Raw genomic sequence first — 13,154 nt, 5'->3', positions numbered from 1 at the left:
CCAAAGGAACAAGGCACCTTGCAACACACATGCCCATGAACGACCAAGGGAACAAGGCACCTTGCCACACACATGCCCATGAACGACCAAGGGAACAAGGCCATGAACGACCAATGGAACAAGGCACCTTGCCACACACATGCCCATGAACGACCAAGGGAACAAGGCACCTTGCAACACACACGCCCATGAACGACCAAGGGAACAAGGCCATGAACGACCAATGGAACAAGGCACCTTGCCACACACATGCCCATGAACGACCAAGGGAACAAGGCACCTTGCCACACACACGCCCATGAACGACCAAGGGAACAAGGCACCTTGCAACACACACGCCCATGAACGACCAAGGGAACAAGACACCTTGCCACACACATGCCCATGAACGACCAAGGGAACAAGGCCATGAACGACCAAGGGAAAAAAGCACCTTCCCACACAAACACCCATGAACGACCAAGTGAACAAGGCTTCTTCCCATACACAACCCCATGAACGACCAAGGGAACAAGGCTACTTCCCACACAAACACCCATGAACGACCAACTGAACAAGGCTACTTCCCACACAAACACCCATGAACGACCAAGTGAACAAGGCTTCTTCCCACACACTACCCCATGAACGACCAAGGGAAAAAAGCACCTTCCCACACAAACACCCATGAACGACCAAGTGAACAAGCCTTCTTCCCACACACAACCCCATGAACGACCAAGGGAACAAGGCTACTTCCCACACAAACACCCATGAACGACCAACTGAACAAGGCTACTTCCCACACAAACACCCATGAACGACCAAGTGAACAAGGCTTCTTCCCACACACTACCCCATGAACGACCAAGGGAACAAGGCATCTTGCCACACACATGCCCACGAACGACCCAAGCCCATCCTCACCGGTCTAAGGAACAAGGGGCCTTGACACACCATGAGCTGATTTCTAAGCAAGTCAAACGATGAAGGGAGAAAAGTGTTGTAACCGAGTCCGTTTAAGTGTTGTAGTTCCTACTTAATACATAGTCAATTGAAGTTTTAGTTCCAATCCGAACTGCTCGGAGCTAAGGCACCAAAACATCACATTCCATGCCAAAATCAAAAACACAGCTTGAGATGTACTCAAACTTATGTCTGTGTTCTTCCGAGTTCATCTAAGCGACTTATGAATAGCTAAAAGCCTTATCTGCCTGCCTATCACTAGGCGAAGGGGAAAAAAACCCGAACATGATATAATTACATTTCAAGTCCATTCGTCTATGTTAACAATGACCCACACAACGTTTCAATGACATTCCTACTTGATTTGAGCGACATATCAACAAGTAGGGAACCAAACACTTCAAGGCATGGCCAAAAATAGGCCACATACATTTATGCCCCAAACATGACATTTTTTTTATTTCAAAGCCTTTCATTTATAATAAAAAGCATCCCTACAACATTTCGTGTGAATCCGAATTAATTCGAGCGAGTTATGGACACATTCGCAAAATTATGCATCCCTGGGCAAATCAATGTCTGTTCCTGTCACCAAGCTCTTTGTGCAATATGTATATATAGGGGAACCATGGGACTGCTTCCCACCGGCGCCCCACTTGGTGTCTAGCGCCCAACGCTCTCGAGGCTGGCACGCTCGAGGCATGGCCAAGGCGCCCGGTCTTCACGAAAACGAGGCCAAAACTCCCCCCATAGACGCCCCACTCCCGTGTCCCCTCCCCCCGACGTCTTGCGTGTCCAAAAATTATGCATCATCAGGGAAATCAATGTCTGTTCCTGTCACCAAGCTCTTTGTGCAATATGTATATATAGGGGGTACCATGGGGTCTCATTCGCATAGGTGCCCGGCATGTGGGATGGGCAACTAAGAATCGTGAGGCTGTATCGGCACCAACAGGGCAAGCCAAGCCAAGCCCCACGACCCATGTATGAGGCCACCCCCCAACACGTTGCCTTGGAATTCATTATGATGTTTTTTTAGTTTTTGGAACATCCAAGTGACTAAAAGTGGTATCAAGTTTTAAAATATTTATGAAATTTGTAGACCAAAAGAAATGGCAAAATTCTGTAGAGGAAGAGATTTGAACTTTAGATCTCATAGTTAAATGGCATTCTTGAAATCATGTGTACCAGTTGATCTACGAGATTGTTTTTGTCTAGTTTTTGAATAAACGGATTAAATATGTTCATAAACACGGTAATTGGGCATTTCTAAAATTGACCAGCTTAGTGTGTGACATTCACATCTATCAGGCCTTCAAATTTTACAAAACTCAATTTGAGATTTTCTATTACAAGTTATGATAGGTCAAAGGCAGTTTAAAAGTCAAAATTAATGAAAAACCCCAAAATTGAAGTCCCTAGAGGCTGAATTTCGAAATTTTTTTTTGCCAAACCGCCTTCGGCAGTTTGCCACGACGTAGATCTCGAAAAAATACGAAACTTTAAAAAAAACGTCACCTCGATCCGAGGTCCGAGTCAAAAGATATAGCCTTTCAAAGTTTTTAGATAAAAACACAAAAACTTTCTATACTTGAACTTGTTTCCTTGTAAACAAACGTACACAGCCAGTTACTATCAGTCCATATTTTTCATTTTAGTGTACATTCTACCCTTTGAATTTATTATTTTAACATCCACGCCTTGCATTTGAAAAAAACCTCCGTTTTCAAGTGTGACTCATTCTTCAGTAACTTAGTAATTCGACCATGCATCAGACTTATTTCAGACCTTCTTTCTGCATGCCACTGGTCCTTTTGATGGTGAGCTCGAAATGTTCTTTCTCATCTGCTGCTATAGATTTGCTTTAAAACAATGAGATGACACACTTTCTAGCCAATGTCCGAATTGTATAATACAACATATTAAACAGGTGTGTTGCTAATCTGTAGTTGTTGCCCACTGGTTGTTTCTCAGGTAACTCGTGTATAAATTTTAAAATCCAAGCCACTTTCCCTGTTTGTTGCTTACACTGAACTTTATCTCACCGGTTTGATCTGTTGCATTAATTCAAAATCTGGGAGAGTTTACACCCAGGGGTATTTTAGGAAAAAACTTTCCTATTTTAAGTCTTTGTGTAAGGTTAGTATTTGTTTTCATTCGGTATAAGTAGGGTAATCTTTTAATGTTTTAAATTAAGTTTTTTCATTCCCGTTGCAAAAAAAAAGCTTGGTAATTAACCAACTTTTCTTGCAAAGAAGCGTTTGTCTCCTGTTCTACTTTTATTCTTCCTATTTCGTTTCTGCTTTCTTCCTCACCAGTACCAAGGAGATTAAGGTTTATTTCTCTGTTTTTTCTCTTCTACGTTTGATCCTTTGTTTTTCTTTGCTTCTCGTTCTACGATCCTTTTTATTTCAGGACTCCACCTTCTACAAGGCTAAAACCTATGGCCTCCAACCCACCACCGCCTCTTACAAGCCATGCTATATGAAAAATATTAAAACCTACTTTCTTCTTCACCACAATCATTTTTCAAATACAATACGGATGAGGGACCTTATGAGAAATGCATTCCATAATGATTTTCTTGTCAATCATTTTTTTTTTATTGTGACTCGTTCATTTTTTTATACAATATAATAAATTCGTAACATACACATTATACTACAACTTCGGCTCATTAACAATATATGTCATCATAACATAGAAACAAACTTTTGATGATCACATCCAAATAAGCCCACTCAGGTAAGTGATGTAAAATGTTTTCTTAATGTGAACCCCATAGCTATTGTCTACTTTTTCATTACTTATATTCATGCATGGCTACATCACTTGTGTACAAACTTGAAATTGGATTATAAAAAAATATGGGGTGATCCTACTGGATCAAATTTTCACTTATAATAATATGTTCTATAAACCACTTTTTTGCAACATTATCCCATTAGAATACCCCTTGAGCCTTTTATTTTATAATTTCTACTCCATTCCACACCTGCGTTCCATGTACAGCCTTTTATTTTTTAATAATATATTTTGTTGCATTTTTTTTCCAAGATTTAGTGTCATTTCTGTTTTTTGTGTGGGTCAAAAGGGCATGCAAGACATTATAGGATTGTAGGGTTGAAGTTGGATACTATAATAAAACCCGGTTCAATTTTTATATAGGAGGCGGTAAAATGACCATTACATGTAATTTTTTTCCTTAAGCATCCTACTTATTCCAAGATTGCCCCTTTAGTGTTTGTGTTTCATTACAACATAATGAGTTATTGCTTTCATCTTTCTTTGTTTACTCAGTAGTTCGCTTCATTATATTTTCATGTTTCATAATTTTAGAAAATTGCAACAGAAAGAAAAATATATTAAACAAAACAATGTTTTTTGCGAATAATCGTTTAAATTGGATCGACTAATTCAAATACTCATCCCCTTTTCCTCAATCAAATCCCACACCGTCGTTCGTCTCTATTTAATCATCATCAACCATTGATTTTTTTTTGCCTTCTACCAACAGTCACTACCATTCGTCTCTATTTAATCAAACTCTATCTTAGCCGCTCCATAAACCCTTTCGTTTCCACCGCCACCATGTCATCGCCTACAACGAACAACTCCCACCACATATCTAGAACCATCGTTGCCTCCAACTCCTTCACCACTACCATTTACAACTGCTATTATCGCTATCAGAAAAACCTTGACCACCGACGCCTCCCACCGTTCCCAGTAATAGTCATTGTCACCTCTTCCCCCTTACCTACATAACCGCCCCCCTCCTGAAAGCACGCATGAACCGGCTCTTCTCATCAATGTGAATTGAAAAAGTTGAATTAGTTACGAAACCCACTCATAAATTCTTCAAATTACAAGCATCCATTTTTGAAGATAAATTCACTCTCCAGCAAAACCGCCAATCTTCCTGGCACCTAATCGGCTCTCCTCTACCATCAACAACACCACCAATTATTATGGATGAAACATATTTCTTGATTATATGATATGTGGGTTAATACAAAACGAAATTGAATTTTTTGTATAAGAAAATATATATAGATACCCATATGTTGATTTTAGGCTGTGGGTCTTGTTTCTTTACATAATCCTTGAGTTGATTACCATTATTCACCTTAGTTTATGAGTTTTGTTTCTTTACATCATCTTTGAGTAGTGTATAGCAAATTCCATATGAAATTAGTCATACAATATGAAATTAGTCATACGATGCAAATGTACATTATTTAAATAATTATTCACCTTAGTTTATGGGTTTTGTTTCTTTACATCATCTGTGAGTAGTGCACAAACACATGCCAAAGTCCCTGAATTTCTGAGTAACGTTATCTATTAAACCAACAAACCCTCAAATTGAAACATGTAATAGATAAATTGCAGCATGCTAGGAGCATCGGGCTAAATGACGATATTAGTTTAGATTAGGTAGTTAAGAAACATGTAATAGATAAATTGTTATTAACATTCAATGATTAAATAAAAGAGTATTATTTATTAGTAATGTTACTGTCTTATGTAGATATATGGTTTGAGAATTGGAATAAACTCACGCTTGCTAGAATCACTTCATGGAGTTTATCACAAGTGATCGCAAGACGATAATATCATATGGTCTTAAAAACCTAGATATATGGTTTATTGTTTGCTAATTGGTTGTGCATAGATAATGCGTAAACGCATCAGTAACTTGATGTTATAAAACGCATTGTTGTGTATGATTTGATTAGTTGATAGTAAATGCATATAAGTCGAAGTTTATCTGTTCCTTTTATCCTAAGAGGGTAAAAGCGATATCAGGGCCCCTCGATGATTTGATTTGACTTATGTGTCGGGCCCAGTCAGGACTGAATTGATGTGTTCAATTAAGTTCTATGTCAAATAAATCAGAGATCGACAAACTAACTGATTGACAATAAGTATGACTATGTTCCATGTAATTGTCCGCACGATATCTAGAACCGAGGATTATACGATACCTTATCTAAAGGACAGGTTACTGATAAGATCAGAGTTTGACAGTGTCTTTGAGAGCTACGATTGCTAATCGGATTGTATTTGCATTTGTAGTTACTAGACTTATCCAAGTGGGAGACTGTGGAGACTGTTGGATTAGTGTCTAAGCCCGTAACTATATTTGGTAAGTACTTGACCCAAAACCGAAACGGCGGAAACGTTCTGCGGCGGAGGACGTCATGTTTAGTATCACAAGACATGCATCATAGTAAGCAAAGTAATAAACAACCATTTCATTAGAAAGAAAGTGTTTACAAAGTATGTGATTCACATAATATAGAATACATAGCAAATAACAAAAAGACATGAAGCTATACTGCTCCATCTTCTGAATCCCAGTGCGCGAATCTGTCTACGGGTCTCCTGAGAATACAAGTTATTTTGAAAGCGTGGATCAGCATTTAAGCTGGTGAGTTCATAAGATTTTAGTGATGTAGTAAGTAGTAAGAAAGTTTGTAGAAAATTGTAGTAAGTTGTAGTAAGTTCTTGTTTAGAAAAGTTTGCATGTTCCTCCAGAAAATCCTATATTTCCTGCTTTTGATGAAAGATAAGTAAAAATGACTCTACAGTCCTTTCTATAAGTATTAAATGGATACAAGTTATATAAAACCCATAGTAAACAAACAATAGGTTGTGTATCTGCCCTAAGCCCACAACCAAACAAGGAACATGAAATGAGGCGGAAGACACACATCCCATTGTTTGTTAGATCATCGTTGTATATAACCCCTGCGTATTTACTCGGTACTCACGGAGTTAACTGTAATAGTTCCTTTATATTTTATGAAAAGATCCTTTAAGAAAACCCTTATTTCTTATAATAAAATGATAACCACAGTAGTTCCTTCTATAATCCCTTAGGTTATACTAGTTATATATAATCTAATATCGAACATATAGTTAGTTGTGCGAATCTGCCCTAAACCCACAACCAAACAAGGAACGGGGAATGAGGCGGAAGGCACACATCCAACTACCTATCGGATATTAATTATATATAACCCTGGTGTATGAACTAAGGTATTATAGAATTAACCACCTAAGGTCCTTTAAGTTTTACTGGTTTAATAAAATGGATTAAACCCTTTACTGGTTAAGTTTCTAGTTTTGTATTCCAAAAGTTCTTCATTTGAAAAGTATGTTTTGTACTAGAAAACGGTGCATTGAATTAGTGTCCTATCACCTGACCCATACATGGTACCCCTTATGATTACTTGGTGTATACGGAACATATATATAGCTAAGCTCGGATAGATAGTAGGCTGGGTATATCTGCTCTAAGCCCACAACCAAACAAGGAACACGAAATGAAGCGGAAAGCACACATCCTACTACCTGTCGGACCCGATTAATAGATATTCCTGAATGCATACACTAAGGAATCATAAATTTAGCATTATAGTGTTGGATTAGGTGTCTAAGCCCATAACTATTATTGGTATGTATTCGACCCGAGAGTAGCATGGTCCATTTGGGTTGCATATCATCAGGACAATTTGTTAGGATGGACTTTTGAGAGAAGAGGTTATATATGATTTATTAATATATTATAAGTTCTAATATATTAATATGAAGTCATATGTTTTAAATAGTATTGATCAAGAATTAATTTGGAATTAATTTAGTGATCAAAAGAGACTAATTAAAACTATGGGGACTAATTATGGTAATAAGTTATATTTATATGTGTTGGGCTTATGATCCATGTTGGACCAAGTTTATGTATGTATACATAAAGAGTTGGGCCACATGAACCATGGATCATAAAATCTATGGATATGGGTTTGGGTTATACCCATGACTCTTAGAATTCAACACATATAAATACATATGTTATGACCTAAAACCGCCACCCCTAGTCACCCGAGTGTGTGTGTAAATGTTCTTGGAGTTCATGAAGGTTTTAAAGTGCATGGAGATTCTCTCTCAAGTCCTACCTTTGTCCTTGATGTGTTGTGACTTCATTTGAGGCTTCCACACTATTGGGGCTAAGTTCTTAAGTCCAAATACATCAAGACCTCCAGCCACACAAAAAGGTATGTTACAATATCTAGTATTTTATGTAGTTTGTATGACAATTGCATGCTAGCTATAGGTTCAATACCTTGGAAACCATTTGCATGTATAATTAGTGAAAGCATAGATCCAAGGTATTTAGGGTTGTATGTGCACCATAGGATGTTGTATTGTACCAAAACCCAACAATGGTATAAGAGCCAAGGCTTGTTTTCATGTTATACTTGCTGAAACGGCTGAAAAATCGAAAATTTTGGCTGTCTGAGTGCTGGACTCGCCGAGTCCATGAAGAAATTCATCCAACTCGTCGAGTTGGTTCGTGCACTCGACGAGTTGGACCCCCTGACAGCATATTTTCGACTTTTAAGGTTGTAATTGGACTAGAAACATTACCCTAAGCTGTTTTTGGTCTTGTAAACCTGTTTTTGATGTGGTAATGTTCATGCTAAACCAATTTCAAAGATAATTGTCAATAGATTCATGTTTTGTATTAGTTTAATGGTTAGTCTAATTTCATGAAAATTGTTTGACTTGAATTATCTTGTTCTTATGAGTTACTTTAGATTAATAGAAAAGTTATGTGATAATTTGTTTTCAATCCATATTAATCTTAAAGTTGCTCATAAAATGTGTTTTTGTAACTTGTCCTCAAGTTATATGAAAAGTCACATTTATGATTCTTTAAAACTCATAATATTTCCATAAGTTAGGAAAAATGAAGAGTCTTATTTTCTTGAATAATTTTAAAGTCTTCCATAACTTGTTCTCAAGTTATGGAACTTGAAGAGTTTATTCATTAAACTACTTTAAACTCATAGGTTATGAAAATGAATAGTTTATTTTTTTCTTAAATGTTTTTTTAAGTCTTCCATAACTTGTCCTCAAGTTATGGAACTTGAAGAGTTTTCATTAAAACTACTTTAAATTCATAAGTTATGGAATTGAAAAAGGTTTTTGAATTGTTCAAAACTTGCCCTTAAGTTTTGGAATTTCTAAAGTTTCCCCCCATGAATACTTTAGTTCCAAGTTAAACCCTTAGAATTTTAATAGTTTAAAATTCAACCCTTATACTATTATAATATTATAGGTTTAATATTTATATATATGTATAAGAGTAAAAGTCTGTCTTACCGTTAGTAGGCCTCATTCACGAAGCCGGTCTATAAGGGGGGGTATAAGGTTACTGCCTATAAAATGGCAGTTTAATGGGTGTCCACTCTCACCCACCGCTTCCTTGACTGGTGGAGGGTCGTTAGCCGAACGGATTTGACAGGACTATAATTCTCCCTTCATTAAAAGTATTAATGATAAATACTAAGTAACTAAACACTTATAAATTCCCAATCTTAGTTACTTAGGAAAAATGTGAATTTGGTGCTAACCCATGAAATTTACACTTTGTACCTTACCAAGTCGTTAGTGGAGCGTGTGTGGTTAACCGGCACACTAACATGGACTAGTAAGAGTGGCGAAGGGTAACTTAATGTTTATTATAGATCGGTGGAGCGTGTGTGGTTAACCGGCACATCGATTAGGTGATAATATTAAGGGTACCAAGTGAATTTGCATGGTTATTCACACCTTGTTTTTGATGGGTTTGAGCCATAAGAACTTTCCTATGTGCACATGCAAACCCTAATTGCTTGGATCTAGGTTTCTCTAATTGAACATGCATTGAATCCAAGACTTGCAATACTAGATCTAATGCAATATATTGAATCTAATCATATGAAATCAGATCTTAAAGAATACCTTGAATTACTTGCTTGATACTTCTTCTTCTTGGAGCTTAGAGTCACAATTGTCACTCCTCTAATGGCTTACAAACACCAAATAGCAAGAAGATGATCTTGAGAGAGAGGGAGGAGAGATAGAAATCAGCCCTAGGGTTTCTTGGCTTGCAAGAGTGTCGATTTCTCCATCCCAAGGGTCCTATTTATACTATGAGCTATTAGGGTTTCTCCTTTAACCCTAATTGAATGACTTAGGCCCTAAGCAATCCAAGATCCTTCTAGATACAAGGCTTGGACGAAATTAAGGTTCCCAAGCCCCGAAATTTCGTTCACCCTAATATCCATAAGGATACATAGCCCAAAATACAACTATCACACATTTGACAGTTTATGCCCTTTATTCAATTAACCTCTCTAAGTCACCAAATTAATTCTCAATTAATATATGACTTATATTAATCAAATAGTATTATTATTTACTCAATATATTATTCTCATAATATATTAATAGTATTTCTTCTCTCTTAACAAATCATCCTGTCAAGTTGCTATGGTGAAGGCAACCCAAAAGGACCATGCATAACCGGGTCAAGTACTTACCAAATATAGTTACAGCCTTAGACACTAATCCAACAGTCTCCCACTTGGATAAGTCTAGTAACTATATATGCAAACACAATCCGATTAGCAATCGTAGCTCTCAAAGACACTGTCAACTCTGATCTTATCAGTATCCTGTCCTTTAGATAAGGGATCGTATAATCCTCTGTTCTAGATATCGTGCGGACAATTACATGGAACATGGTCATACTTATTGTCTTGCAATTTGTTTCTCGATCTCAGATTCATTTGACATAGAACTTAATTGAACACATCAATTCAGTCCTGACCGGGCCCGGCACATAAGTCAAATCAAATCATCGAGGGGCCCTGATATCGCTTTTACCCTCTTAGGATAAAAGGAACAGATAAACTTCGACTTATATGCATTTACTATCCACTAATCAAATTACACACAACAATACGTTTTATAACATCAAGTTACTGATGCGTTTGCGCATTATCAATGCATAACCAATTAACAAACAATAAACCATATATCTAGGTTTTAAGACTATATGATATTACCATCTTGTGATCACTCGTGATAAATTCCATGAAGTGATTCCAACAAGTGCGGGTTTATTCCAACGACTGTGGACTATTCGAATAATTCGATTATTATCAAATAATTAATTACTCAGGAAGTCAAAACATGCAAAATGAAACAATAGTTAAACAATTAACATAAGACAATAGCTTTACTTATAAATAATACTCCTTTATTTAATCATCAAATGTTAATTACATTTATCTATTACACGTTTCCAAACTATCTAATCTAAACTAATATCGTCCTTTAGCCCAATGCTCCTAGCGTGCTGCAAATGCTTAACCCTGCTATGTCCCTTCGTAAGCGGATCTACTGGGTTATCCTCTGACGATACCCTTTTTACCACGAGGTGTCCTTCTTCTACTCGATGTCTAATAAAATGATATTTTCTGTCGATATGTCGAGATCTGCCATGATCCCTCGGTTCCTTGGTCAAGGCAACCGCTCCTTCATTATCACAGAAAATTTCCATAGGCTCCTTTATGGTAGGCACAACTCCAAGATCACCAATGAAGTTCTTCAACCATATAGCCTCCTTTGACGCTTCGCTCGCTGCAATGTACTCTGATTCGCACGTTGAATCAGCTACTGTTTCTTGCTTGGAACTTTTCCAAGTCACTGCTCCTCCATTGAGGGTAAAGACCCAGCCCGACTGCGAACGGTAGTTGTCCCTGTCGGTCTGAAAACTGGCATCACTATACCCTCATACCTTTAAGTCATCACTCCCTCCGAGGACTAAAAACCATTCCTTGGTCCTCCGAAGGTACTTAAGTATATTCTTGACCGCAATCCAATGAGCTCTGCTCGGGTTCCCTTGATATCTACTGACCATGCTCAAAGCAAAGGCCACATCAGGGCGAGTACAAGTCATAGCGTACATGATTGAGCCAACTGCGGAAGCATAGGGTATTCGGCTCATCTCAGCTATCTCGGCTTCTGTACTCGGGCCTTGAGTCTTACTCAATTTGGCATTAATCTGTATCGGTAGTTATCCCTTTTTCGAGTTTTCCATACTAAAACGTTTTAGTACCTTATCCAAGTAAGTATTCTGACTAAGTCCTATTAGTCTCTTACTTCGTTCTCTCACTATCCTTATTCCTAAAATATAGGAAGCCTCTCCGAGGTCCTTCATAGCGAAACACTTCCCGAGCCAGGACTTAACCTCCTGCAGAGTCGGGACGTTGTTTCCTATGAGCAGTATGTCATCGACATACAAAACGAGAAAGCTAACTATACTCCCACTGGCCTTGACATATACACATGATTTATCTTCACTTCGTACAAATCCAAACTCTTTGACTTTCTCATCGAAGCAAAGATTCCATCTGCGAGACGCTTGCTTAAGCCCATAAATGGACTTCTCAAGCTTACACACTCTATTGGGATGCTTTGGATCGACAAAACCCTCTGGCTGAGCCATGTAAACATCCTCAGCCAACTTCCCATTAAGGAAAGCGGTTTTTACATCCATTTGCCATATTTCATAGTCATGAAATGCAGCAATGGCTAGCATCACCCTAATAGATTTTATCTTCGCAACTGGTGAGAAAGTTTCGTCGTAGTCAACTCCAGGAGTCTGAGTGAAACCTTTCGCAACCAATCGCGCCTTATAAGTGTGCACGTTCCCATCCACGTCGGTCTTCTTCTTGAAGATCCACTTGCACCCGACCGTCTTACGACCTGGTACATTGTCAACCAAATTCCAAACTTGGTTGTCATACATGGACTGAATCTCGCTGTCCATCGCCTCTTTCCATTTTACAGACTCTGGGCCTGCCATGGCTTCCTTATAGCTATTAGGTTCATCTAGATTTATTAGTGTACCATCACTAATATACGTGTCCCCTTCGGTAGTAATATGAAAAACATAAAACTGGGTATGAACTCTAACTCTTTCGGAACGTCTAAGAGGTAAGGACTCGTCAATTGGTTCAACCGGAGTTTCCTCCTCGGGTTGAGCGCCAGCGTTAGAGGTTCCTTCATCGCTCGACTCTTGAATCTCTTCAAGATCGACTTGCCTCCCACTGTCTCCTTGGCTTATGAGTTCCCGCTCTCGGAAAACCCCTCTCCTTGCAACGAAGACAACATTGTCACTCGGCCTATAGAAGAGATATCCAAAGGATTTCTGTGGGTAGCCGATGAATATACATTGCTCACTACGAGGTTCGAGCTTGTCGTGAGTTTCTCGTCTTACGAAAACTTCACAGCCCCAAACCTTGATATGTGCCAACGAGGGAGCTTTCCCTGTCCACATCTCGTGAGGTGTTTTGGCAACCTTC

Source organism: Lactuca virosa, chromosome 1 (assembly GCF_052849685.1).
Source record: "Lactuca virosa cultivar CGN04683 chromosome 1, Lactuca_virosa_CGN04683_v6, whole genome shotgun sequence".
In the NCBI taxonomy this organism is placed as follows: Eukaryota; Viridiplantae; Streptophyta; class Magnoliopsida; order Asterales; family Asteraceae; genus Lactuca; species Lactuca virosa.
The sequence above is the reverse complement of the archived record's forward strand: the minus strand, read 5'-3'. Positions refer to the sequence as shown.